Source organism: Rhinolophus sinicus, chromosome 14 (genome assembly GCF_057876585.1).
Source record: "Rhinolophus sinicus isolate RSI-liver-muscle chromosome 14, RSI-T2T, whole genome shotgun sequence".
Lineage (NCBI taxonomy): Eukaryota > Metazoa > Chordata > Mammalia > Chiroptera > Rhinolophidae > Rhinolophus > Rhinolophus sinicus.
The window spans coordinates 48,159,346-48,186,544 of NC_142514.1; the positions used below are offsets into that span (position 1 = coordinate 48,159,346).

The 27,199-nt window shown below is 37.1% G+C and overlaps 1 protein-coding gene and 1 pseudogene across 6 annotated transcripts in view; both read left to right on the forward strand.

The window, feature by feature from the left end:
- Nucleotides 1-27,199, forward strand: part of PDE4B (phosphodiesterase 4B) — a 565,055-nt gene that overhangs the window by 117,822 nt on the left and 420,034 nt on the right. The gene's annotated exons all lie outside the window — the stretch shown is intronic.
- On the forward strand, nucleotides 8,334-17,157 carry LOC109447506 (aldehyde dehydrogenase, mitochondrial pseudogene; annotated as a pseudogene).

The following is a 27,199-nucleotide window of genomic DNA, read 5'->3' on the forward strand; positions in this document are numbered from 1 at the left end:
TAGTAACATTTCTGTACACTAACAACAAGGTGTCCGACAAAGAAAGAAAACGATCCCATTTACAATAAAAAAACAGTTGTTAGCTACATTATTCCTCAGAAAACATAGTAAGGATTGTGGTTTAAATATGACTACATATACAGTTAACCCTTGAACAATGCAGGCATTTGGGGAACTGACCTCTGCGCAGTAGAAAATCCACAAACATAACTTTTTACTCCTCCAAAACTTAACTATTACCTAGTTGCCTACTGCTGACTGGAAGCCTTACCAATAACATAAACAGTTGATTAACACATATTTTATATGTTATATATATATTATATACTATATTCTTACAATAAACTAGAGAAAAGAAAATGTTATTAAGAAAATCATAAGAGACAATACTTTTACAGTATTTATTGAAAATAATCCATGTATAAATGGTTCCACCCAGTTCAAACCCATGTTGTTGAAAGGTCAACTGAATAACCGTGGAAAGTATGTAAAAGTTGTAATACAAGCCAATAAATGTAAATTCCTCAAAATAAATACAGATCAGACCAAGAAGCTATGTACTGTGTAGCACTTTAAAATAATTACTTAAAAGAATGAAAGTTAAAAAAATATATAGGTTTTAAACTTGATGCAAAAAAAAATCTAATTGGATTAAAAAAATGATTTACTTTAGACATTAAAATGTCATGATTTTAATAAAATGAATAGTTGTACTTTTATTATAACCTCTTAAAAGTTTAGTTGATTTGTCATTAGTATTTTTCTGTATTATGATAAACATTAACAATACTAAAAACTAAACAAAGCAACAGGTCCGTGATATAGCTTGGGAAAATAGAAATAACAATTAAAAAAAAAGGTTTCCAGAAAATATGAGGTATTTGAGGTCATGAACCATCTCCTACATTGTTTTAGATAGATACCTTAGGAGTACTTATTAGTTACGAGCCCTGCACTGGGTACTGGATGAAGACAAACTTCCCATCTTCAAAGACAGAAGAAATGACTCGCCTTTGTTCTTTGTATAGGTATTATTCATCTCTGCACTTTTAGCACCTAGCACAGAGCTCCACACATAAAAATTACTCAGTATCTGCTTGTTGAATATTTGTTGGAACACTGAAAAATTAAGATTTTGGAATCACTAAGTTGAGTCACGTTTGGGCTTCTCAGAAATTTTGTAAATGGAAGAAAACACAGGCATAAGATCTCTCGGATTTGTTGGGATGCAAATTATTGAACCCTATTCAAATAATAGCACTGCAGTTAGAGTTTGTAATGTTAAACATTTCTATTTATATTAACACTTAATATAGTAGAAAGAGCAGGAGTCTGGGGTAAGATACCTGTGTGATTTTAAGTAAGTAGCCTACTATCTTTGAATCTGAGACTTTTCATCTTTAACATGAGGGCCAAGGAAATGGGTTTTTAACCTAAAGTCACAAATGACCTTAAGGGAGGCTTTGAATGACTTTGAACGGTATGCAAAATGATGTAGGGATGTTTGAGAATACATATTTTTACTTGGAGAGGATCCAAACTTCCATAGGTTCTCAGGAGTCTATTCTCTCTGCCCCCAAGTTTAATTTCTGTTGTAAATTATCTCTAGAGTTTTTTTTACTTTAGAAAATAGTCTTTAGTGTGCAAAAATTCTATTCAGTAGATTAAAATTAGGAAATATGCTTTTCAGCTCATTATTGTGCAAGAGAAATCCCATTTCGGGTTATTCTCTGTTTCCTAACCTAGTCGAATAACCCATCAAGCAGCTAATGAAAATTTATTGATAATCATTATATATTCTGAACTGTTTTAACAAAAGGGAATAGTGAAGGGCATACCAATATCTTTCTTTAAAAAACCAGTTATCTAATTAGGAAGACAACCTAATCTTTAATTTCATTGTAGTCATGGAGATGAACCCCACGCCATGGAAAATTGGAGGGAAGCTATATTTAAGACTATACTGCTATAAGTGAGATAGATGATTAGTTCTAGCTGATGTATTAAGGAGGTATTTTTAAGGTGTTGTATTAATCCATTCATACAAGACACATTTATTGAGTACTGACTATATGCCAGGCACAAAATGTACTGATAAATAATATATGGTCTCTCAACATTAAGGACTGTTGTAGTGTAGGAAATAGACACAGAAACAAATAATGACAGTATTATGATCCAGTATTTTCAGATACGATAAAGGTACATGGGAAAACAGAAGAGTTCCTGTAAGCTGACCTATAAGGTGGTCTCAGTGGTCTCAAGGCTAATTGAGTGATGCAATATATAAACAACTAAAACTTAGCACAACATATATTGTATCAAAATTTACTCTGAAGTGCCATGCAGCTTCCGAAGAAGAGGACTTCTCTGTCACCCATGGGGAAGGGAATCACAGGGCACAATCAAGAAAAGGCTTTGTGACAGGTGTGGAACTATGACTCTGGTGGGATTTAACAATAGTGGAGACGAGCAGAGAGGGAGCAGCAGGAGTAAAGACACTGGCGAAGGGCATGCTTGGGAAACAGCATGTTGTCCAGTACACCTGGAGCACAGGGTGTTCGAAAGTGCATAATTGGTGGGGAAATTATTAGATCCCTAGGAAGTGTACGGATAACAGAGAGGAGAAAGATGAGACTGGAGATTCAGATGGAGGCCATTTCTTAAAAGACCTTATCCGTCATGTTAAGCTATTATGGATTTATTCTGAAGCCCCTGGGATACACTGAGGGATTATGAATATGAAGCGATGAGGTGATGTTTGAGGTATATTACACGTAGTCACCAGCAAGAGTGAGGCTGAATACATTCCCCAAACTGTATTTCATATCGCCATGACTATATTGTAACTGCTGATTTGTACTTCTAATCCCTTCACCTTCTATAAAGGTTACATAGGGTGCTGATGGGCACTGGACTTATCGGGGGGATCACTTCATAGACTGTGTAGATGCCTGACCACTGCACTATATACCTGAAGCTGAAGTTGAATAATATTGAATGTCAACTATAATGAAATATATATATATATTTAATATATATATAAATATATATAAATATATATATATATATTTAATATATCTATATATCTATATCAAAGGGGTAGTAGATTGGGGGTGGTTATCACTTTGTGAGGGGTGAAAATGTCTATTACATTGCTTTGTACATCTGAAACTCAAAAAAAAAAAAAAGAAAGAGTGAGGCTGAGAAGGCCCAGCTTCGTACACACTAGAAACATACTCAGACCTCTTAGGATGGTGTGAGGAAAATCCCTAAGGATGATAGTTTCAACAGATTCATTTGCTAGCTTCTCCTTCAGTATTTGGCTTCACCCTTTGGAGGCTAGATACTCTAATTCCTGTATGGGAAACTTTGCCCTTTCCTTCCCCAAGGTACAGCTATTAAGAGAGCCCATGAAATTTCCCACTACTAAAGCCATCGAGCAGCTATGAGAGGCACCCCATGTTAACACTTAAGAAACTTGATATATTTTAAACTTAGTTTTTCCGCTTCCTAGATATCTGACTTCAGAGCATGTTCATTAGTATATCTAAACTGGAGTTTCTTCATCTGAGAAACAAGGCTGAAAGTTCATTAGAAAATACTTACATTTAATCACTTTGTTGTATTATGTTTTAATCAGTAAATGAGGAAAGACAGGATGTATTTTTTCAAAGTCTGCTTTTTTTCTTTCATTTGCAAAAAAGAAGTTTTGCACCCAAACATATTATTCTTCCAATTTTTTAAAGGATAATGATATATATTTTTTGAAGCTGTAATTTAAAATTTCCTTTCAGTTAAATATAATTCTAAAAATGGCATATCTTTACATATACTTGCTTGGTGAAATTGAGTATTACTTGCCTGTTTCTAGATGGGAATAAGACAATTATAGACATTTCTGGTAGTGAAGTTGCCATATGGGCTAATATGAGTGTATGGCTTAGTTAGATTATTTTATTTAAGTTTCAGGTCCTTAATTTTTTTCTGTTTTTTTTTTACCTTGTATTTGATCTTGAAGGAAACAAAGTACCATCAAATTGCATTTATCTCAAACATTTCTTATCCACATGTCTTCAATATATAATCATAATACTTGGTACATCTGAAGTGCCTGACATCTGGCGTTCATAGATTGCTTTATAAAGATGGACTTAAGCCTTGTGGGCGAGGTAGCAAAAGCAGTCAACAGTGTAAGAGCATTTATTGGATACTAATGATTGCACTGGTGCTGTAGGGGGTAACCAATTTGAGAAGGAAAAAGTTTTCTGTGCTTTCAGGTAGCCTACAATTTATCCAGGTGGTCCAAACACAAATGCTTTCCTTTTAATTTTTTTAATATTAGTCTCCAGTGTACAAAACAACATAATGATTAGACATTTACACCCCTCACAAAGTGATAACCCCCCCAAGTCTACTACCCCTTTGACATTCTATATAGCTGTCATAGTACCATTGACTATATTCCCTATGCTGTACTTTGCACTCCAAGACCACATGTATATATAAACATATATATATATATATATATATATATATATATATATATATATGTATATATGTATATATATATTTAATTATAGTAGACATTCGATACTATTCTACTTCAGCTTCAGGTGTACAGCACAGTGGTCAGTCATCTACACAGTCGATGAAGTGAACCCCTCACACAAATACATTTTTGAAGAATAAAAGTAGTACACTTAGGAGTATGGCATTGCCTTGATGATGGTTCTACTATTATAGAAGAATTGTGTTCTCAGAGCTGGAATCTTTGTGTTCTTCTTGGCAAATGGAAACTTTCCATTTAAACTGGTTTACTCATTACTATGAACTTGGCAGCCAAAAATGGTTTACAAATTCATTTTGTATTGGATTAGAAATTACAAAAAAATGCAAACAAAACAAAACAAAAATTCAACTGGGTTTTTCATGATTTCTTCTATGACAGGAGTTTTGTTCCAAGACTGTCTAGTGACCAAACCCAAAAGGCTGTAGTATGTAGTTTTTTTCCCCCCTCCGCCAACCACATCACTTGAAAGAGTAATAACTAAAAACGGGGGATGGAAAGAAGGAGGGGAAAGACAGGACATTCTTTTCTGTTTCTTTGCTCATAAGAAGGATGGTGTGACCAGTTGGACAATTTTCCAGAAATAATACATAGATGAATGGACCAGTTGTTTTTATTACAGAATTATGAAGGAATTTTAAGGTGAAAATGGTTTGTAAAGCAGCTCTGTCAGGAGTAGTTTTGTTGAAGTTTGCATTACTTCAGTGGGCTGTGGTTGGACATACAAAGTGATAACCATAAACAGTCCCAGCTGTTGAATTTGAACTGTGGTGGAGAGTTCTGCCTAGCCCCTTTTATCCCCAAAGACCCCTTCAGATTGGGGAAGTCAAATCTTCCTTGAGTTCTCTCCACCTAACATTTCTGTGCTCTGGGTTTCTATGACATGACATTGTTTTCAATTAGTATTGCAGGCAATTTCTCCTTCTCTGGATAATATCATTTGATGTAACATCCAACATAGTATCTTCAGCAGTTTTTAGAAGTGAGCTTATATGATGTACTTATTTCCACAGTTGTAAACATCATAAATGATTTGTTGAGAAACGTACATCCATTGTAGTATAAATATGAAAGTCTTTTATTTTTTCAAGTCTAACTTGCTATGCGAGTCCCGTTAGCCTCTTCACAACACCTTGGATAGATTCTATAGCTTCCTAGGCATTTTTGGTTAACTTAGTTTAGTTTAAAACATCACTCTGATATCTGAATCAAAGCTCCCTCCTCCTCTAGTGTTGGGTGGAGATATAACCATGACTTCATTGTAGCAGGGCGGCATGGTCTGCCTCAAAGGTATCTTTGGCCACTTTACTCTTCAAGGTTAAGCTCTTTTGGTTTGGGGAAAAGTGGGCAGAATGAAGGAATAAGGAAACAGATCTTGTAGTGTAACTGGTTTCATGCTGGTGATGCTAGAAAGTGCGTCTGCTGTCATTGTAGTCCATCCTGGCTCTCACGGATCCTGGTGGCCCCTGGTAATATGGGGGGATGTCCACATGGGTGCTGTGCATGGTCCTCTCGGATAGTGTGCAGCTTTATGCCTCTTCCCCTTTATCCCCAAGGACCCCTTCAGATTGGGGAAGTCAAATCTTCCTTGAGTTCTGCATCTCCCTTCTCTGGATAGATGTCCCGTCACAGGAATTCCTGAGCACCTGCCAGATCCTCCCAGCACCTTCTGAGAGGCTTAGAGCATAAGGCAGAGGGTTCCCATCTTTTCTTCATAGCACACTCTACCATAGTCTCTTTAAGCCTTGGTGGCCAGGCACTTCAGTGGGCTTTCCATGTTCAGAAATCTCTTGTCCAGAAAAAGGTCACTTGTCACTGTAACTTTAGGGTGTATATTCTTCCTCATCTTTCTCAACTCCATGATAGCACTAGTGCAGGCCTGCAGATTTGATCTCCTTAGGAAGCATTCAGTGAGGGTGGATGTCAGGACTTTCCAGGATCGATGAATGAGTCTCTAGAGGTCTCTCTCACTTAGTTCCAGCAAGGGAAAAGCATGGAGAGAGGAGGGACTGGCCTCCATTCTTGAGTTCTGCACTTACCAAAGCTTGTAGGGACTGACAGCAAGCTTCGTAGAGTTGGAGGAATATTTAAATATTTGATGAATTATATTTCAACAGATGGATACAGGGAAAGATTGTGGGATTTTAGATAGAGAGATTAAAATGAACACCGAGGTAAGAAACCATAGGACATGTGTGGACACCAAGAAATAGTCCAGTTTCATTGTGGCATAGGGGGTAATGATTAAGTCGCAGAAAGGAGAAAAATTTGGGACGTAGTATGCTAGGTTAGTTTAGGAAGGGTTATGGAGCCATTAAATGTTTTAACCAAGAGACGAATAAAATTATGATTTTGTTGAAAAGCTGTTATTGTGTCAATCATGGGTCCTTCTCTTAGCCTCCCTCTTTACACTGAGAATGTCTCTCAATCAATGTCAGATTATAGCAGAATGGACATCTCTAAAATGTGGAACTTGGTGAGTTCCCGGGCCTTATTGCATTTCTCAGTAGCCTGTATGTGAGTGACACAACTGAATTTACAGTCCCTTGTTTATTGTCATTCCTTCCTTCATGTGATTGTGGCACATAGAGAACTCAAAAAGAGATAGTACCAAGGGAAAGTCTAAGAGATAGAGACTCTTTAGTGTAATATCATCATTCAGTATCAAGTCCTTAGCTTTGATCATCTGGGCAGTCAATTTGGTCAATAAAATAAGAGTTAAGTAAGCTCAGGGGGACAACTTCATTAAAATAAATGAACAGAGAGTAATGTATTAACCAATTTTGTGAATTCATTAATGTTTAAATCAACCATGAAATACAATTTTAACTAGTAACTGGACCAATTTTTAAAGAGTAAATGTACATGTGATGAATTTTTAAAATTTTCTTTTTCTAAATTAAATTTATTGAGGTGGAATTGGTTAGTAAAATTGTTAATATATAAGTTTCAAGTGTCTATTTCTATAATCCATCATCTATATATTGCATTACGTGTTTAGCACCCAAAGTCAGTTTTTGACAAATGTGTAGAACTGTGCACCATCAGCCACAATCTGCATGTAGATCTTTCCATTATCCTTAATTGCCTGCCCCTTCTGCCAAGTTCCAGTCACTTCCCAGACCCCACTCTCAGCCTCAGGCAACCACTAATGTGCTTTCTCTCAGTAGAGGTTAACTTTTCTTTCTAAAGCTTTCTATAAATGGAATCATATAGTATGTACTCTTTGGTGGGTGGCTTCTCTTGTTCAACAAAATGTTTCTGAGATTCACTCATGCTGTTTCACATACCAATAGTTCATTCTTTTTTATTGCTGACAATTTTTGTTGTATTGATATACTACAAATTGTTCATCCATTTATCTGTCGATGAATATTTGAGTTGTTTTCAACTTTTAGCTATTATAAATGAAGCTACTCTGTATATTTCTGCCCGAGTCTTTTTGTGGATGTAAGTTTTCATTCTCATGGTTTATTAGTCAGGGTTCAATCAAGCGATAGAAACCACGCAGTAATTTGAAGGGAAAGTTTAATTGAAAAACATGATGAAAATAATTAAGTAGGTAATTATTAATAGGAGATTATTACTAGAGGATTTGAGTAATGAAGAATTGGCTACTAAGAGGTAAAGAGAATTCTAAAGAATATAAGACTAGCAGCAATAGACAGCAGCCACTGCTCCTAGAACTGAGAGAGAACACCCAAGGAGGAGGCTCCTCCCTTCCCTGAGCTGAGATCTAGGGCTCATTTGAGAGGGTACGGCCATGGCTCAGTGGATGGTAGAGAATTTCCAGGAGGTGCCTCACCGACAGGACTCACTGGATATCTGTCTTCAGGAGTGCTGGAGAGGAGAGGAAGTGTCCACAGGGAGAAGCGAAACTCTGGATCTCACTGCAGAGATACCCAGTAGGGGCCTGGGAAGCTGTCCAAGGTACCTAGTTTGTCATACTCACTGGCAAATTACTGTCTGGGGTACCAAGGGAATGACTGTTTACCCAGAGCGGGCACACGTGGCACTGAATAGAGACGTATCCTAAAAGAATGCTGAAGGCAGTTGGTCAAGTGGAGTTGCCTTGAGAGTGATACTTCTCTCTGAATGCCAAAGCTGTTCAAGGGAAGGTGCTTAGCAGGAGGTACTGGTGGGGAAGCTGCTCTATGGGTCATGGGGGAAACTATTCACAGTGAGGTGCCCCGACAATGGCATTTCACTACAAAGCTGCCTGATGGAGTGCCAAGTGAAGCTGCATTTCAGAAGGTGCCATATGCTTTTGGTCATGGGGCCCTGCAGGAAAAAAATGTGTGTATTACAAGAGCCTGACGTGAGTAGGACCCCAGAACCAGAAAGAGAAATGCTTTTCTTTTCCATTGTATTTCCAGAACCCTCTACTACAAAGCTTAGCATTGTATACTCTAGCAAAGGAGAAACATTTACAGGATTCAGCTCTGCTATCACAGAGCAGGCAATGAGAGGTGGATATGGAGCTGGGAGTTAATAAACTGATAACTGATACACTTGGTAACTACATAGGAGTGGAATTGCTGAGTCACATGTTACTACTGTATGTTTATATAAGAAATTGCCAAATGTTTTTCAAAGTGGTTGTACCATTTACATTCCCACCAGCCAGCAGTGTATGAGAGTTTTAGTGGCTCCACATTATCACAAACACTTGGTATTATCAGAATTTTTACATCTAGCTATTGTAGTGAATTTGGTATGGTATATCTTTTTGGCATATCTTTTTGGTTTTACTTAATCTTTCCCTGATGGCAAATGATGTTGATAACCTTTTTATTTGCTTATTGGTCATTTGTATATCTTTTCTGATAAGTACTTGTTAAAATATTTTATTCATTAAAAACATTAAGTTGTAAGTGGTGTGTGTGTGTGTGTGTGTGTGTGTGTGTGTGTATTTACACACATATGTATATATTCTGGGTCCATTGGAAGATGTAAGTGTTATGAATGTTTTCTCCCAGTCTGTATCTTACCTTGGCATTTTGTTAATGATGTGCTTCAAAATGCAGAACTTTCAAAATTTGATGAAGTCCAATGTAACAAGTTTTCATAAACAGAGATTTTTATTTTAATCTAATAAATCTTTGCCTAGGTAGCAAATATTTTATCCTATGTTTTATTCTGTAAGTTTTAGAGTGTTAGCTTTTACATTTAGAACTCTGATTCATACCAGATTAATTTTTCTGTACGGGATGAGATAGGGGTTGAGGTTTATATGGGTATGAAAGTGAATCTGCCCCTCTCCCCCAAATAGACATTCAATTGTTCTAGCACCATTAGTTGAAAATAATCTTTTCCTTCCATTGAATTACATTGAACACTCTGTCAAAAATCAATATAATGTATATTCCTTGTCTATTTCTGGATTCTGTGATCTGTTCCATTAATCTATGCTTTTGCCTTATGCCAATACCATGCTGTCTTGATTACAGTAGCTTTATGGTAAAATTTGCAGTAGAACAGTGTAAGTCCTCCACGTGTCTTTTTCAAAATTGTTTATGCTATTCTAGCTTTTTCTTCTTTTTGTACCTCCATACATATTTTAGAGTCATACTGTCAAAGTCTACAAAAGAGTTTGCTGAGATTTTAATTGTAATTGAGTGCTTTGGGAAGAACTTATAGCTGAACAATTTTGGTTTTATCCCAGGAATGTAAGGTTGTAATATGGTAAGTTTCTCCACTTATTTAGGTCTTCTTTAGTTTCTTTCCTCAATGCTTTGTAGCTTTCATTGTACAAGTCTAGAGATACATTGTGAAATTTATTCATAAACAATTCATGGTTTTAGATGCTATTTTAAATAGTATTAAAATTTTATTTTCCAGCTGTTTGTTGCTGCTAATATATAGAAATAAACTTGATTTTTACATATTGGCATTAAATCACAAGACCTTGTTGAACTTACTTATTTGTTCTAGAAGCTTTTTTTCTAGATTACTTAGGAATTTAGTTTTTTCTTTCTTGTCTATATACCTTTTATTTCCTATTCTCATATTGCAGAAATGGCTAGGGTTACTACTATAGTGTTGAATAGAAGCAATAAAATTAGAATCCTTACCTTTTATACTCAATGTTAGGGGGAAATCATTCATTCTTTCATCATTAAGTATGATCTGAGAAGGAGTTTCTGATAGTGATATCTTCCATTGCTAGTTTTCTGAGACAAAAAAAATAATTTTTAATCAGGAATTTTTGGGGGCATCTCTTGAGATGATATGTGTTGTATTATGTTAATGTGGTGAATTACACTGATCAATTTTTGAATGAGAAACCAACCTTACATTCCTGGGACAAATCTTCGGTTATGGTGTAGTACCCCTGTTTGTATATTGCTTATTATGGTTGGGTGGATTATAGCAATGCTATTGATAGCTTTCCTGGAATCAACGTACAGGGAGATGGAGACTCTTAAGGGTTTTTTTTTGCCTCAGCTACAGAGAAGTCTTGTGAATACTGTCAGTCTCAAATACACTCCTCTCAAATTGCCCCACCTCAGTTAAATGCCACCCTGTGTTGCCAGTGGATCATGCCAAATATTTTGGGGTCATCCTTGATGTCTCAACTTCTCTTACAAATCACTCAGTCTTTCAGGAAATTCTGTCAGTTCTACCATCAAAATAGTCCAGCGTCTTGTCACCATTTCCATTGTCACCAGGCTTGTCACCATTAATGGTGTTTGTCACCACTATTTTGTACCTGGAATATTGTAACTACCTATTTTCTGTTTTTGTCCCTTGTACACACTCCTTCCTTCTGTTGAATGTTGACATAGTACCTAAAGTAATGCTGTTAAAATGTAAGTCAGAACATACTAATTCTCTCCAATGGTTTTCTATCTCACCCAGAGTAAAAGCCAAATTCCTTAGAACAGTCTACAAGGCCCTTCATAGACTAACCTCAGCTACTTCTCTTTTCCTGCACACAGTGCATTTCAGACAGTAGTTTCCTTGCTATTTCTCAAATACACTAGGCATGCTTCCACGAGGGAATGGCGTTAGCATTTCCATTCTCTTTGTTTTTTATTTTATGAATCAGGTATCCACATTGCTTCTCTCACCATCAGCAGGTTTTTATTAATAGGTCACCTTCTCTGTTAGGTCTTTCCTGATCAACCTATTTTAAAATTATACCCTTCTCCCTCCTCCTTATTCTCTTTCTTTTCACTATTATTTTTTTTTCCAGTGTGATTGGTCATCATTCAACATAGCTAAATATCTTATCAATTTATTTTGTTAATTTTCTTTCTATCCTGCCTGGATGTAATTTTTGTGTGTTTTAATCACTAGAATATCTCTGTTGCCTAAAACACCACTGAGAACATTGTCTACATTCGAGAGATATTTGTGGAATAAATGAATATTTGAAGTCTATTATCATAGTGACCAGATACTTGTGCCTTCCAGACACAGTATTTCTTTTCCCTTGACAGAGTTGCACACAAAATTTCAGGCTCTTGATCTGTGACTCACACAGACCACCCTGTTGCCACATTCTCTTTTTTGCAGGCAGGTTACATAATACCCATGACTAGAGCAGAGCTGTCTTTTGTATTCAAACATATTTTCTGGGCCGTGCACATTAATTATTTTGCTTGGTCTTGAAAGTCCCAAAATAGACTCAGGTATATAGCTTTTTGAGAGGATAATTTATATGAGAACTAATTTTGTGGTTTCTTTCTGAAGGTTTTCATTCTCAGATGGCAACATTAATTTAAGTTCCAGGGCAACTCATTGTAGTCATCAATAACATCTTTGAAAGTGTTAAAAATGAGTTTAGTTCAGCTGTGAACATTTGAATTCAGATAAGCAGTGTTTATTCCTTGCCACCTCCTTATCATAAATGGTGGTTAGGTGCACAGGCTAACCCACAAAAGCCTATTATATCCCTATGAAGCTGAATGGTAATTCTAATATCATCGTACCTATAAGAATTATAATCTTTTTTTTTATATGAGAAAATGTATCCAAGTTCTAAGCAGCTGTGAGGACTCTCTGGCTGCAAGTTCCAAGTAATTGATTTATAGACATTGTTGAAATATAGCTTGATGACATGTGGGGATTACATTTGCTTGGAAATATTTCATTATCTTGGATAACATATGACAATCAACCTTGAAAAATGTTGTAAAACACGAATTAGAAATCTAAAAAGCGTTAAGTGGTAGCATTTAGGCTCAATTTTATAGTTTTTCATACTTCTCTCCTGTAAACATGTGGCCCTTTTTACCAGCCTGTACATAGTAGAGCATTCTCTTCTTTTGAGTTTATCTTACCTGGTTAGCAAATCACATAGTAAGTTTGGCCATGTTAACATTTAAAAGCTTAGCAATTTTGTTAATAGAAGGACAGAGAATTTACCATACAAAGGACCATTTCTGTGGCCCTCATTTTGTTTGCCAAGGGTAAATGAAAGACAGGAGATGCAGTTAAGCTCTGATTTCTGGTCTGGAGCATTTGTGAACAGAATCTATGTTCCAACTGTCATGATGCTCTAATTGTGGTCCCTTAGAATCTCAGAATGACCTATAGATAAAGGAGACCAGTTTATCCTCCAGAAAAGTGAACAAGCATCCAGATCTCATGATGGCCATTGACAATATAAGATTAGACTATGGGATGTCTCTGGGCTGATGCAATAACTTTGCAAAGGATTTTGTACAGATCCCTATCTTTGTTCTCTTCAGCCTCCCTTCCATTACTTAACAACCTTCATTCTGTAATAAACCTTTATGGAGAGAGATGGGAAGAGGGAACCTTTTGCTCCCATTTTAGAGATGTTTGATTTTGGTGCTATGTGAATTCTTAGTTTTCTCTGGAACTGTTTGAATTTTATTTATTTACTGTACTGCCATATTTTGGCATCCATGCATTCTACCTCAGATATTTGCATATTTCCCTTCTGTACCCAGTATTTCTCAAACTGGCATGTACAGATACCTGGATCTTTGAGAAATTACTTTTGGTTATCCATGAGTACAATGAAAATGTTTAGATTTTCTGTTTGATGATATAAAGGAATTGGCGTAACATATGCTGGATTACATGGATGCTCATTTTCTGTTGAGTTTACATTTACATTGGAACAAAGTAAAGGTCAATGACATCACAATAATTCATGCAAAAATTTTGACTTAGTTTGAATTGAGAAAAGAGTTGGGAGAATTGAATTATCATACACTGGTACAGGGATGTCAAATAAAAAAGGATATATACCATACCATGTTTCTCTTGCATCAGAATGTACTGGGTGATCGGGTAGATTCTATTTTTGCACAAATTGCAACTGTTCTTTCCTTTTGTTTTGCAATACAATGAGGATATTTTCATAAGCAATATTTTAAAAACATTGGTATTGCATTTTGGATTACTAATATGTTGTTTGTCGCATACAATGACCAAGTTGTTTATCACATACAATGACCAATTGGTTGTCAAAAATGAGTTTCCTAGTAAGGGAAAATAATGAAAATTAACCAGTGGTTAGAATATGCTCAAAACAATAATAATCAAGCCAGCAGTAACTGATATACAATATAAATACTGTAGATAAATGCAGCTTTCTACTAGTTTACTCAATGTTGGCAACTCAGTTTTAGAAAAACATTATATATCATATTAAATTAATGTAGCTAAATTGATTGGTAATTGTTTTGTAATTTTGGTGTGAGGAAATTCCTCCATTCTTCTTATTTCCATGTAAATAACCATTAAGGAAATATTCCTGACATCTTGCTCCAACCCTCATTCTTGTCTATGGAGGAGGAGTGAATTACCTGGTTAGAGGACGGTGACCATCGATTCATTATAGATTGTGGCTGCTCTGTAAACCCAAACTATCTATGAGCAGGTTGTTCCAAGATCTGGACTAGGAAGGGTTCTGGCAGGAAATGCTTATTCTTTTTTATTATTAGTTTCAGGTGCACAAAACAAAGCAACAGTTAGACATCCATCATTTATATCCCTCACACTGTGTCAACCCTCCTCCCCCCATCTGACATCGCACACAGCGCACACAGCGCACACAGCCGTTAGAAGGAAATGCTTATTCTTATGCTAAGGTATGTTCTTTAACGCCCTTATCAGTATGAAAGATGATATTTTGATCTCCAACTGTTTGTCTCTTTCTCTTGATTGATTCTCTTCTTGGGAGAGAGAGGAATTAATCATTATTGAGCCTCTTAAAAATCCCAATAGTTTTCTTTTCACTTATTTTGTAAATTTATTTATTTTTACGGTTATAGGGGAGCAATATGCAAAGGACTTCATGCCTTTTTAATGTTAAATAAATAAAAGTAAAATTATAATGAAAGTAAGCCAACACCAAGAATGCCTGAGCATGCTTTCCCTTTAACATGCATCCATATATCATTTAACTTAGAGGAAATCTGAGGTAAGAGCACTGTCACTAACATACTCAAACTCAAATTAAAAAGGAGACTAAAGCAATCTGTCTTGAAAATTAAAAAATTAAAGTAAATTTTAAATACATTTAGAATATGATAGTAATGGTAGGTTTTAAAAATTTCCGTCATTCAACATAAAAACAACAATGGCAACAAAACAACTACGATAGCCAGGCCCCAAACCTATAAAAAAATCTGTAACAAAACTAGCTGGACACACCTCGTGTGCACCGCCCTGCACACTCGCTCCCACCGCAGCACATTGCACGCTGCTGCGCGGGCTGCTGCTGCGGGCCTCCGGCCCCGCCTGAGCCACTGCCCCTGTCAGCTGCCACCACTCATGCTTTGCCGGCCCCCAACCAGCAGCCCAAGGTCTTCTACAACGAGTGCCACGACACTGTCAGCAAGAAAATAGTCCCCACGGTCAATTGATCCACTGGGGGAGTGATCTACCAGGTAACTAAAGGGGACGAGGAAAACGTGGACAGGGCAGTAAAGGCTGCCTGGGCCGCCTTCCAGCTGGGTTGGCCCTGTCACCGCATGGACGCGTCCAACAGGGTCTGGCTGCTGAACCGCCCGGCTGACCTGATGGAGCAGGAGCGGACCTTACTTGGTAACTTGGGAGACTCTGAATAATGCCGTGTTTCCCAGAAAATAAGGCCTCGCCAGACCATCAGCTCTAGTGCATCTTTTGGAGCAAAAATTAATATAAGACCCGGTCTTATATAATATAATTAATATAATATAATACCAGGTATAATATAATATAATATAATTAATATAATATAATATATAATATATACTGGGTCTTATATAATATAATATAACGTAAGACTGGGTCTTATGTTAATTTTTGCTCCAAAAGATGCCTTAGAGCTGATTGTCTGGCGAGGTCTTATTTTCGGGGAAACAGGGTGGCAAGCCCTTCGTCATCTCCTACCTGGTGGATTTGGACTTGTCCTCAGATGTCTCCCTTACTATGCCGGCTGAGTGGATAAGTACCATGGGAAAAACATTGCCATCGATGGGGACTTCTTCAGTTACACCGGCCATGAACCAGTGGGGGTGTGCGGGCAGATCATCCCGTGGAACTTCCTGCTCTTGATGCAAGCATGGAAACTGGGCCCAGCCTTGGCGACTGGAAAAGTGGTTGTGACGAAGGTGGCTGTGCAGACTCCACTCACCATCCTCTGTGTGTGGCCAACCTGATTAAGGAGGCTGGCTCCACTTCCCCACCCCTGCCCCCAGTGTGGTCAGTATTGTTTCTGGACTTGGCCCCACGGCTGGGGCTGTCATCACCTCCCACGAGGATGTGGACAAAGTGGCCTTCACAGGCTCCACTGAGGTTGACCACCAAATCCAGGTTGCTGTGGGGAACAGTAACCTCAAGAGAGCAACCCTGGAGCCGGAGGAAAAGATCCCCAACATCGTGTCAAATGCTGATATGCGTTGGGCCATGGAGCAGGCCCACTTTGCCCTGTTCTCCACCCAGGGCCAGTGCTGCTGTGCTGGTTCCTGGATCTTTGTGCAGGAGGATGTTTACACCAAGTTTAGAGTGGAGCGGAGCTTCACCCTGGCCAAGTCTCGGGCGGTTGGGAACCCCTTTGACTAAGCAGGGGCCACAGGTGGACGAAACTCAGTTTAAGAAGGTCCTTGGCAATATCAAATCTGGGAAGGAGGATGGGGTGAAGCTGCCGTGTGGTGGAGGGGTGGCTGCTAACCGTGGCTACTTCATCCAGCCCACTGTGTTTGGGGATGTGCAAGACGGTATGACCGTCACAAAGGAGGAGATCTTTGGGCCAGTGATGCTGATCCTGAAGTTCAAAACCGTAGAAGAAGTCGTTAGGAAAGCCAACAATTCCAACTACTGGCTGGCCACAGCTGTCTTCACAAAGGACTTATCTGTCACAAGCACTCCAGGCTGCTATTGTGTGGGTCAACTGCTATGACATGTTTGGGGCCCAGTCACCATTTGGTGGCTACCAGATGTCTGGGAGTGGCTGGGAGCTGGGAGAGTATGGTCTGCAGGCGTACGCAGAAGTGAAAACAGTCACAAGGTTCCTCAGAAGAACTCCTGAAGAACCAGGCCGGCTTCCTGCTTATCCAGTGATGCAAAGCTCAACAACCGCAGCAGCAGCAAAACCAAGAAAAAAGACCCTTGCCCTCTAAAAGTCTCAAAAGAGAGATTCTGCCACTACATCTCTTGGATCAAGATGGTCCCAGAATTTGATTTCCTGTAGGGTGGGGTGGGGAAGGGAATACGGGAAGCGTTTAAAACTTCAATAATATTACCAGCGTTCAGGGTGATTTTTCAAAAACAGATTCAAATGTCTCATCCCGTCCATCTGATACACGTTTGTTACTTGCCCTGATAGTGGAAGAAAAAGCCATTGTTTCCTATTGTACTAACATTGAGGCCACAGCTAGCACCTTGCTTTGTATTCTGGACGAAAACTCATTAAAAACAGTGCTGCTCTTCAAAGAAAAAAACAAACTGGCTAATAAAGTATGAATTCTAAACTATGATCAGGCCAGGTAGAACCACCACCAACAATAACACCTACATCATAACAAGCTCTAGATGTGACTACCTAGTCCTGAAAGTACAGCACAGGAAAATGTTAAACCCCACTACAAGAATATAGTCGGCATCTTCTGGTCTGAGGGAAGAAATCCTGCTGAAGAAATGACACCTTTAAGAAATAACTGAAAGAATAAAACAGAATAAAGGGTCTTCAGAGACATATTAACATATTAGCCATTTGGGAATGTATAGATTTTATTAGGATCTTGATTCAAAAAGTATAAAAATTAGAAGACAATATGAATATAACAGTGTTTGATAATATTAACGAATTACAAACTACAATTTTTAAGATGTGATAATAGTATTGTGCTCATTTTTAAAAGAATCTCTAACTTTTGTAGCTATGTAATAAAATATTTATAGATAAAATGATATAATGCCTAAAGGAGAGAAAATAAAGTGAGGTACAGATGAAAACAGATTGATCATGAATTAATTTTTGAAACTGGGAGATTGAGGTTCATTATACTATTCTCTCTCTAGCGTAGAATATGTTTGAAATTTCCTTTAATAAACTTTTTTTTTTTAAATCAAGTAAGGGAACAAAAGGATGTTTAAATGAGGATATCAGGACCAGAGGGTGGGCTGTAAGACTTTTGTGACAGTGTTTTTCATAGTACAAAGCGAAGGAAGGCCAAAGCAGATTTCAAAATCCTGAACATCTAGTAAAAATGATTCCAGTTCTGTTCAAATATTATGGTGACCTAGCAATGGGCAAGATCAGATAAGTGTAACCTACTTTCTTTTTAACTTCGTAATATGGTTGTATTTTACTTAAAAAGGTCTGTCTGACAGACTGGCAATTCTCCCAACTTTTTACCCAACCAAAGCCTCCCAGCCTGTGTGATGAGAATGGATTATAGGCTTGCTAGAGCCCTTGGGGTGGCTGGGACATGTAATTTCCTGGACTAGAACTTTCAGCTTCCAGCTGTAAGCGGTCTTGTTTTTTTAGTCTTAATATAATATACTGATATTATAATTTCTTATACCCCGTGAATGCTTGGGAAAAACTAAACTAAATCATAAATCAGATTTGTTATCCTCTCTACTTAAGAACTGTTCTCTGTGGCCTACATTGTTGTTCAGAGTGGTCAGTACCTTTTTTCAAATCAGAGAGACGAACTTCAGAAAGGAACAGATGTCAATCTGTCAGCTAGCAGATACCTATTGGTTTTCTAGGCATAGTGGGTGGGGAGAATATATACTTTGCTTCACCATATGTTCCTTATCAGAATACCTTTATTTCTCCACTGACTCTGATATTGCACATTCCACTGACATTGGTATTATAAAAGTCATAGTGGGATGCTCCCCTGCTGTTCAGTGAATGGGAGATGATGATAGAAATGCCTGTACTTCATCAGAGGCAGCAGCAATCAGTGACTTGTCTGACTGATAGAATTAGCGTGGGCCACAGGGAATCTAGGAAGCCATCTGGAACCTTAAGAATTAGAAAGTTTATATGAAGTAGAGGTCCTTAATGTCCAATTCAGCACTGAAGACAAGGAGCCTGAGGACTAAGAATAGAACAGGGGAACAAGAACCATGTTTTACATATTCACCCCTTTGTCTCCAGGACCCAGCCCTGAATCAGACATTTGTTAACCATTTGTTAAACTCATTTATTGAATGACCACCAAGCGCCACTCTAAACTCGGTGTAAACATCCATTCAAGTAAGTTAACCAGCAATAATACAACTATTTTATTGTCACCATATGGGTTTGACTAAGCCAATTCTTGTTTAATTTATAGCCATGAACAATTATCAGAGAGCATAGAGATAGAGAGCAACATGTTACAACTTAGTTAGGTCCAGGTATAGGTAATTTTAGTGGTCTAAAAGCCAGGTAGGTAAGAAAAACAGTATCTGGGTCAAGAGACTTGGACCTATCAAGTTAGAGAGGCCAAAATTAGAAGAAGGGCCATCCCATGACAGCCACTATGTTTAAGGCTCTGGGAACCCTGCTCTCTAGTGGGAAACAAGGATTATTAAACACTGTGGTGGTGCAAGAATGTATAAGGAAGAGAGACAGTTTTGAACATTGACTGGTGGCTAAGGGAGGGCTTCACAAAGTGTGAAAATGAGGCTAGGTTTCAAAGGGTGATATACAGAGTCGGGATAACATTTTCCTTCCATTGCTACTCCCTCTTCCAAGTAGCTGAGGTTGGCCATAGAGCACTCATTTATTTATTCGTTCACTGAACAAATATTTATCAAGAACCTACTGTGTGACAGGACCTTTACTAGGCACTGATTCAGCAGGTGAATAGGCACTAATCCATCAAAGAGACAATATGTGGAATACAGATAATCTGAGTCAGGGATGGCGGGTGGAAAAATAGGGTCAGACTTTCACAGATCTCATCCAGGTAGTGGAAATGGAAATGGGAAACCATCTAATTCTTGGCAGATGCTCTATCCTCAGAAATTTGGGATAAATAAATGTAATTATTTAAATTTTAAAGTTTTGGGATTGTGAACTAATGTTAGTTGTAACATTTCTGAAAGGGTGAAACAGCATGGGGTGTATGTGTGTGTGTGTGTCTGTTAGGTACAAAGAGTGCAGGAGCTTACAGAACGTCACAGAAAGAATTTGTGAACCGCTGATTGTAACTAATTATTGTGAAATTAAGTAGCAGTTGTCAGTTACCAATGACAAGAAATTACATCCAAGAGTATTAGAACTCCACCCTGTTTTTCTGAGAGGGAGGCTTCATTGTTTGTGCATATTTGTTAATTACTGACTACAGTCCACTCCTTATAATTTCTGAGGTGATGTTTGTGTTAATTTATTTGTGTTGAGTTTTAGTCACCAAAGTGCTGTAATAAAGCCACACTTGCCTTTATCATATTTTGAAAAACATCTTTTTTTGTGTGTCTTTTAGTATGAAAGAAAAAATTCCAGTTATTTTTAACTTATAAGTCATGATTTTTTTTTTTTTTGGTCATCTCATGGAAAGGCTCCTATAAAGGCAATTAGAGCCTTTAGTTGTTATTTCCATAACTTTGACTGTTTTTATTAGAGACAATGAAAATATGAATATGATTGTGGGAAGGATTGGAGAACCAAGACAGCTCACATATGTCATAAGATTAATTTTAGACTTGATATTTTTTCCATTCAATGCTGACTTGCTTTCTCCATTGTTACAGTATCATGCAAAGATTTAAAATATCCAAGAAATTTTTACCAGGGAGACAGAAAGAATTATTTCCCAAGAGGATTGATTCATTATGCATTTATATTCTTCTCCAAGCTGGATACATTTCAGAGCTAGGCCAAGAAATTTGTAAAATGTTTGCATATCCTAACCATGTCTCCAGGACCAACATATTCATTCTCTTAGATGTTATTTTGTCTTCAAATCATGTCCTAGAATGCTCACAACGGCACATTCTATTGCTTATTGAACACCAAATTATTTTATCAAAGGATATTATTTCTCAGTCATCTTCCACCAACCACTTCACCTTTATTGCCACTAGCCAAAAACAAAAAAACAAACAAACAAAAGACTAAACTAATATTTTAAAGAATAGGGGGTTAACATTTTACTTTCTACTTAGAACACATAAAAATCATCCAGAGGGTATTTCTGGTATAATTTTAAAAATCAAAAACATTTCCATCTGATTGCTTAGATAGCACCCCTTAGTAAGTCTTTGACACTAACAAGAAAATCAGCAAAGTAGTTATAATGCACTAATTCATATTTCAAATTACCAATAATGAAAGTCTTAAGTGAGAGGAGTGAGACTACATTTTCATTTTTTCTATGTAGATCAGACCATTCAAGTAAGTTAACCAGCAATAATACAACTATCTTATTGTCACCATATGGGTTTGACTAAGCCAATTCTTGTTTAATTTATAGCCATGAAAAATTATCAGAGAGCATAGAGATAGAGAGCAACATGTTACAACTTAGTTAGGTCCAGGTATAGGTAATTTTAATGGTCTAAAAGCCAGGTAGGTAAGAAAGACAGTATCTGGGTCAAGAGAGTTGGACGTATCAAGTTAGAGAGGCCAAAATTAGAAGAAGGGCCATCCCATGACAGCCTCATGTTCAAGGGCAGCACTGCAGCAGCCCTGGAACATGATCAACTTTAAGATCCTGCCCAAATATTTTGACCCAGAACCAGGGGGCAATAACAGGGACCTAGTACCAGAATTGGAGTTCAAGATAGAGATTTGCTGCCAAGGAAAAGATAGAGGCTTGGCTCTTAGGGTGAGACCTAGAGTCAGAACTCTTCAAATGGCAGGCTAATTTGATCAGTTGTGAGTATGTTTTAAATCTCCTCAGAACTAAAGTCAGACTTGGTCCTAGACTTGGGGTACTGGACCAGGGCTTGCAGGGGAGAGTTAAGTTATACAATTTTCCCAGTTATAATTTGTTCCCTAGTGAAACACAGTTCTTTCTTCTCTAATCTGAACTGGTCCTCTAGTTTAACTGCTAATGTGCAGCATGGTGGTTGACCATGGAAGTTCTAGTTCTAGTGTTAGATCCCTTTCTAGATTTGGGACCCAGGTCAAGTTATTTAACTTCTTAAAGCCTCTGTTTCCTTATCTATGAAATGAGAATAGAAAATTATTTCATGGCCTTATTGTTAGGATTGACGTAAAACAGTTGGCATAATGCCTGACACATAGCTCATTAGAATTTGTACTTTATTTTTATTTCTAACTAGTTACCAGGTATAAAAAGGGGACTACACTTCTGACCAAAGTGTTGATACTCAGGCACGAGTTGACACACAGCCTTCCATCATCTGATCAGACATTCTGTACACTACCCCTTCTGCCTCTCTCATTGTGCCTGTCAGCTGGCTGAATTGTGTGACACTTCCATAATAAGTATCAATAAAAACCCTGTAATAAAACTTGCCAAGAAATATAACATCTGAAATTCTATCTCTAGAGATCTGTTTAATATATTAATCAACTTTGCCTAAGCTCTGAATATGACTTTTTACTCCTTCATACAACAGAATATGGAGTGTTATTTTTTTTTTGTGTGTGTGTGTGTGTGGATATGATTCTTTTGTGAAAACATTAGTATTATACTAAGAATAAGATGCTTTAACATGCTTAAAAAATGTAGGTGAAGTTAAAAATTGTTTTCTTAATGGTTATTGTTTTGCTCATGATTAATTTCATGGGAAAAATCTGTACATATATTGTATAAGTTATCCAATTTTTTCCTTTTTGTTTATCAAATTCATGTTTGTTTTTTAATATTTATAAGTACCAGATTTAGCCATATTTTAGAAAATGTAATTTAAAAAATTCCACCTACACACCAAATTATTTAGGACTTTGAAATCACTTTCAGAAAAATGGTTGTTCATGAGTAACGGAATAATGAATGGTTATGTTTATGAGTAATGAATTTGAATACTGTTGAATAAATGTTCCTAATTAATGACAAATAACAAACACAGTGGAGAGACAGATTTTCGCCTCGAATAATATACAGTCCTTAAAATGTAATCATGAGCCAATACCCTCAGTAACGCCAGTGTTTCAGCTGACTCTGGGTTCACCATGAGAATGGAAAGTAAATAAAGAACAGTGGTGGTTTAAGTGTTCCTTACTTAGTACTGAGATCAAAGACTTACTAACAATTCTGAAGCATAGCAGCCTTGTAATCCTCAGAACTCAATGAATAGATTGGTGAAGTAAATCTCAGTTCACTTATTTAAAGAAGAGATAAAAGTGGCTATTTAGCCATCACAATTTTCAAATAAGGAGACAGAATGGCAGTGATAATGGATGTGGATTTTTTTTCCATCTTCAATCTATCAGCATGCTTCATTGAATCCTTACTGTATGCAAAGCACTATGTGCCAAGTAGTGTATATTAACCATTGTGTCGGGATATAAAACAGTACAATAAAAGCACTCATGTAGCACATTTCAAGTGAAGAAAATTCTTTCGCGTATGTCATCTCATGCAATATTGACAACCTCCTCTTGAGGAAGGAACACAGGTGGTATGATTTTTTCCACTTTATAGATAAGACAACTTGAGGTCTTTGCAAATTAAGTGGTTTGCTCAATCACCTGCAGAGCTGGTAGCTGGATCCAAGTCTTCATATACAAATATTCATCTATTCAAAAATATTTATGGAGGGCCTACTCTGTGCCACTCACTATGCCAAGTCCTGGTGCTATCTAACAAGCCCCTGCTCTTCCGGAGCTCACATTCCAGGAAGGGAGGTGGGAAAAGAACCATTCCCAGTAGAAAATGCTGGGCTCTGGATGGATTGTGCAGAGGCAAGTGAAATGCACTCACAGTTCAGAGAGGGACGTCCTTTGCGCACTGGCAAGGAAGGCAGGGATTTCTGCTGGACTTTGAAGTTGTGTGTGTGTGTGTGTGTGTGTGTGTGTGTGTGTGGTGTGTATGTGGGGTTCCTCTTCAAAGGGACAGAGAGATGGCAGGAGCAAGACATAGAACTCATGAGGGGGAGATAATTAGATCAGCAGTGTTGGAGGCAGCAAAGGTGACTGGACTGGGAAGAAAGGCTGGCATTTGTGTCCCAGAAAGCCAGGCACAAAATTTGAGATGGATGAGGTAGGGATGATTGAGGTTTTCTAAGCATTGGGGGGGGGGGGGGGGGGGGGAGAAGAAGATAAATACGGTAGAATGTGATGTGTGAATTATAAAGTGTGAGATAAGATGCAAAAAAAAAAAAAAAAATCCCCTCAGTTTTTAAATGATTAGTTTAAGGCATTTATCTTCTAAAATTAACTATGTTGTATGAAAGCAATTAGTATGATAATCATCACAAAACTTTCCTAAATTGTTCTTTTTGAAATATGGAAAAGACATTAAAAATATCTGGGGACTTAGTTTGGCATTTAATATAAAAGAGCTCTTTTAATGGAATATATGAAAATGAACTATTCTCTTTTGTTATCAAGATTTTTTTCCATCAGATCAATGTCTAAAACCAATATTTTATAGAAGCTCCGAGTTTTACATATATGTGCTAGGGCTTGGTGTGATACTTCATAAATGAAACTAGAGATTTTTGCCAAATTCTGATTATTTTTCCCCTTCATAGTTTATTTGAGGATATTCTTTGTAAGTTCATTTTTTCTTTATAGTATACTTTAATCTTCCTTCTAACACAGTTCATTTATTTTCATATACAAATTAGTTAAGAATTGATATACTGTGGAGGGGGAGGATGAATTTCTTAGTATTTTTTTTTAATTAAAGTTTATTGGGGTGACAATTGTTAGTAAAGTTACATAGATTTCAGGTATACAATTCTGTAATACATCATCTATAAATCTCATTGTGTGTTCACCACCCAGAGTCAGTTCTCCTTCAATCACCTAACGGGGAATTCCTTAGTATTTAAAGAATGATGTAGATGAAAAGTTTATTACATATCCTAAACCTCCGTCTTCAACCAGAATCACTTATAATTATTTTATTATCACTTTTATTTTAGATTTCCCCATTAACAAGTACATACACAGTATGTTTATTTTAAAATCACAAACACTTTTTTGGTATTTTAATGCTCTCAATCTTTGCAAAAACTTAATTAAAATGTGGTGTCTAAGAACTTGTCAGTATCTGTCGTTTAGAATCATAAAGCTTCTAATGGATATCGCAGCACACAATGAAAAAATACTTATTGTTTTGTCCACTGATTAAAACAAATATTAATAGCTACATATATTACATATGCATACATATATACACACATATGTATAAAATTTTATTGTTAGGTTTATATTTATTAAATTAGAAAAATAAAATCGACCTATTATTTTATTTACTACTAAATCTGTTTTTATTAGTGTCAGTGCATAGGCCAAATTCTTTAGGTTCCTCATCAGTAAATTATTTAAATTATTGGTGGTCAGGACTCCCAAAATATATGATCTTAAAGTTGTTGATTAATACATTTCTATAATTTATGACACATTGTACATATATAGAATTATTAATCATTGCTATCTGTATTCATACAATTTGAAATATTTTCATGGTTGGGAATGATAACCTGAAAGTGTGTTGCTGTGTAATATTTTCAAATGAATGCAATTAGCAAAGAAGTTTTCAAATATTACAAAGTCAATATGAAAATTTTTAGAAAATACTTAAATAAAGAGGATATCTAATTTGTTGAGGAGTTATTATTTGCCAAGGAGTACGTATCTGTATTCTTTACACATTTACCTTCACATATACTCGATGAGATAAGTGTTATTGTTCCCGTTTTAGCAATGAAGAAACTGAGACACAGAAAGGTGATACCCTGGTTTCTCCCTTCCTCTTGCCCTCCAATCTCCCATCAGTGTTTCTGTTGGCTGAACCCAGCCAGAAACCTCTGTCAAGGCTTCTTAGGAAATGCAGGATTCAAAGTTCAATACCCCTGAAACACAGACTAAACCGGGGGACAGGTAAAGAGTGGAACCCAGGCCCAGAGCTAACCCATACCTACCATGTAGCAGGCACAGGTGTATGCTGTTTTTTTCTCATGGTATTTCCAAGGTTCCATATGAAATTTTACTTGGTCATTCATTTATTTAACAAATGTTAAGTACCTGCTAGATGAATGCAATTCAAAGATACATACAATAAACATCTTAGTAGGAGAAGATATAAGTTCACTAATAAATAATGTGTAAACATAAATAATATAAAGTTAATATGTATGAAGAGTGTTATAGAAAAGAGACTGAGAAAAGATCTAATTTGAATCAGAGGAAGCAGAGTGTGAAAAACTACAGAGAAAGAATGTGATTTGAACTGGATTTTGAAAGAAGTAGGAGGTTGTCTGAAATCCAGTTAGGTAAGCATTCAGGCACAGGAAAAGCATGAATAAAAGCATTGAAAGATTTGTTTATCAGGTACAATGAGTAGGCCTTTATATCTAGGATACAAGGGACATGAAAGAAAGTGGAACGAGCATGGTCAATTGCCCTTTAGCTCAAGGTCACTTAAACATTGAAGAGTATCGATTCCTAGCCAGGTTTAAGTACTATTTACTCCCTAGATTATTGAAGATTAGTTGCAGCCATCTTCTTTCTGTTCTCATTCCTTCTTAGACCTGCACAAGGTTACTGTTATTTTTAGGTCTGCATATCTTCCTTGCTTTATGTAAGGACTCTGAAATGGAATTACGTAAGGGAAAATGCAGTGTGCTTGCCTTCCGCAAATCATTAGTATTTCTGCTTCCCCAAATATTCATATGCCTCCTGATCACTGCAAGACATGTGAAGCAGATGCATATGTGCCTGGCTGTTTACTTTTTGTGCGTTTACTGGCTAGATTTGAGGTCTGGTCAGGGACGAAATAACGTGGACAATAATTCAAGCTGTGCTGTTTCAGCTTCCCTTTAATACCTGGACAGAAGGAGTTTCCAGTGATGTCAGCCATGGTGAACACCTCTGCTGACTTGTGACTAGTGAGAACTCGGAATTTAGACAAAAGTGAAGCAGGCCAGGCCTGAGTAGGTGGCCATCAGTACAATGTAAATCTTTTGAGTAGCAAAATATTTTCCTACCTGTGCTGGTCATTCTGTTTGCATCTCCACATCCATTCTCTGCTCTTCTCTGTGCTCTGGGAGGCTAGCTCAGGGAGTGTACTATAGGTA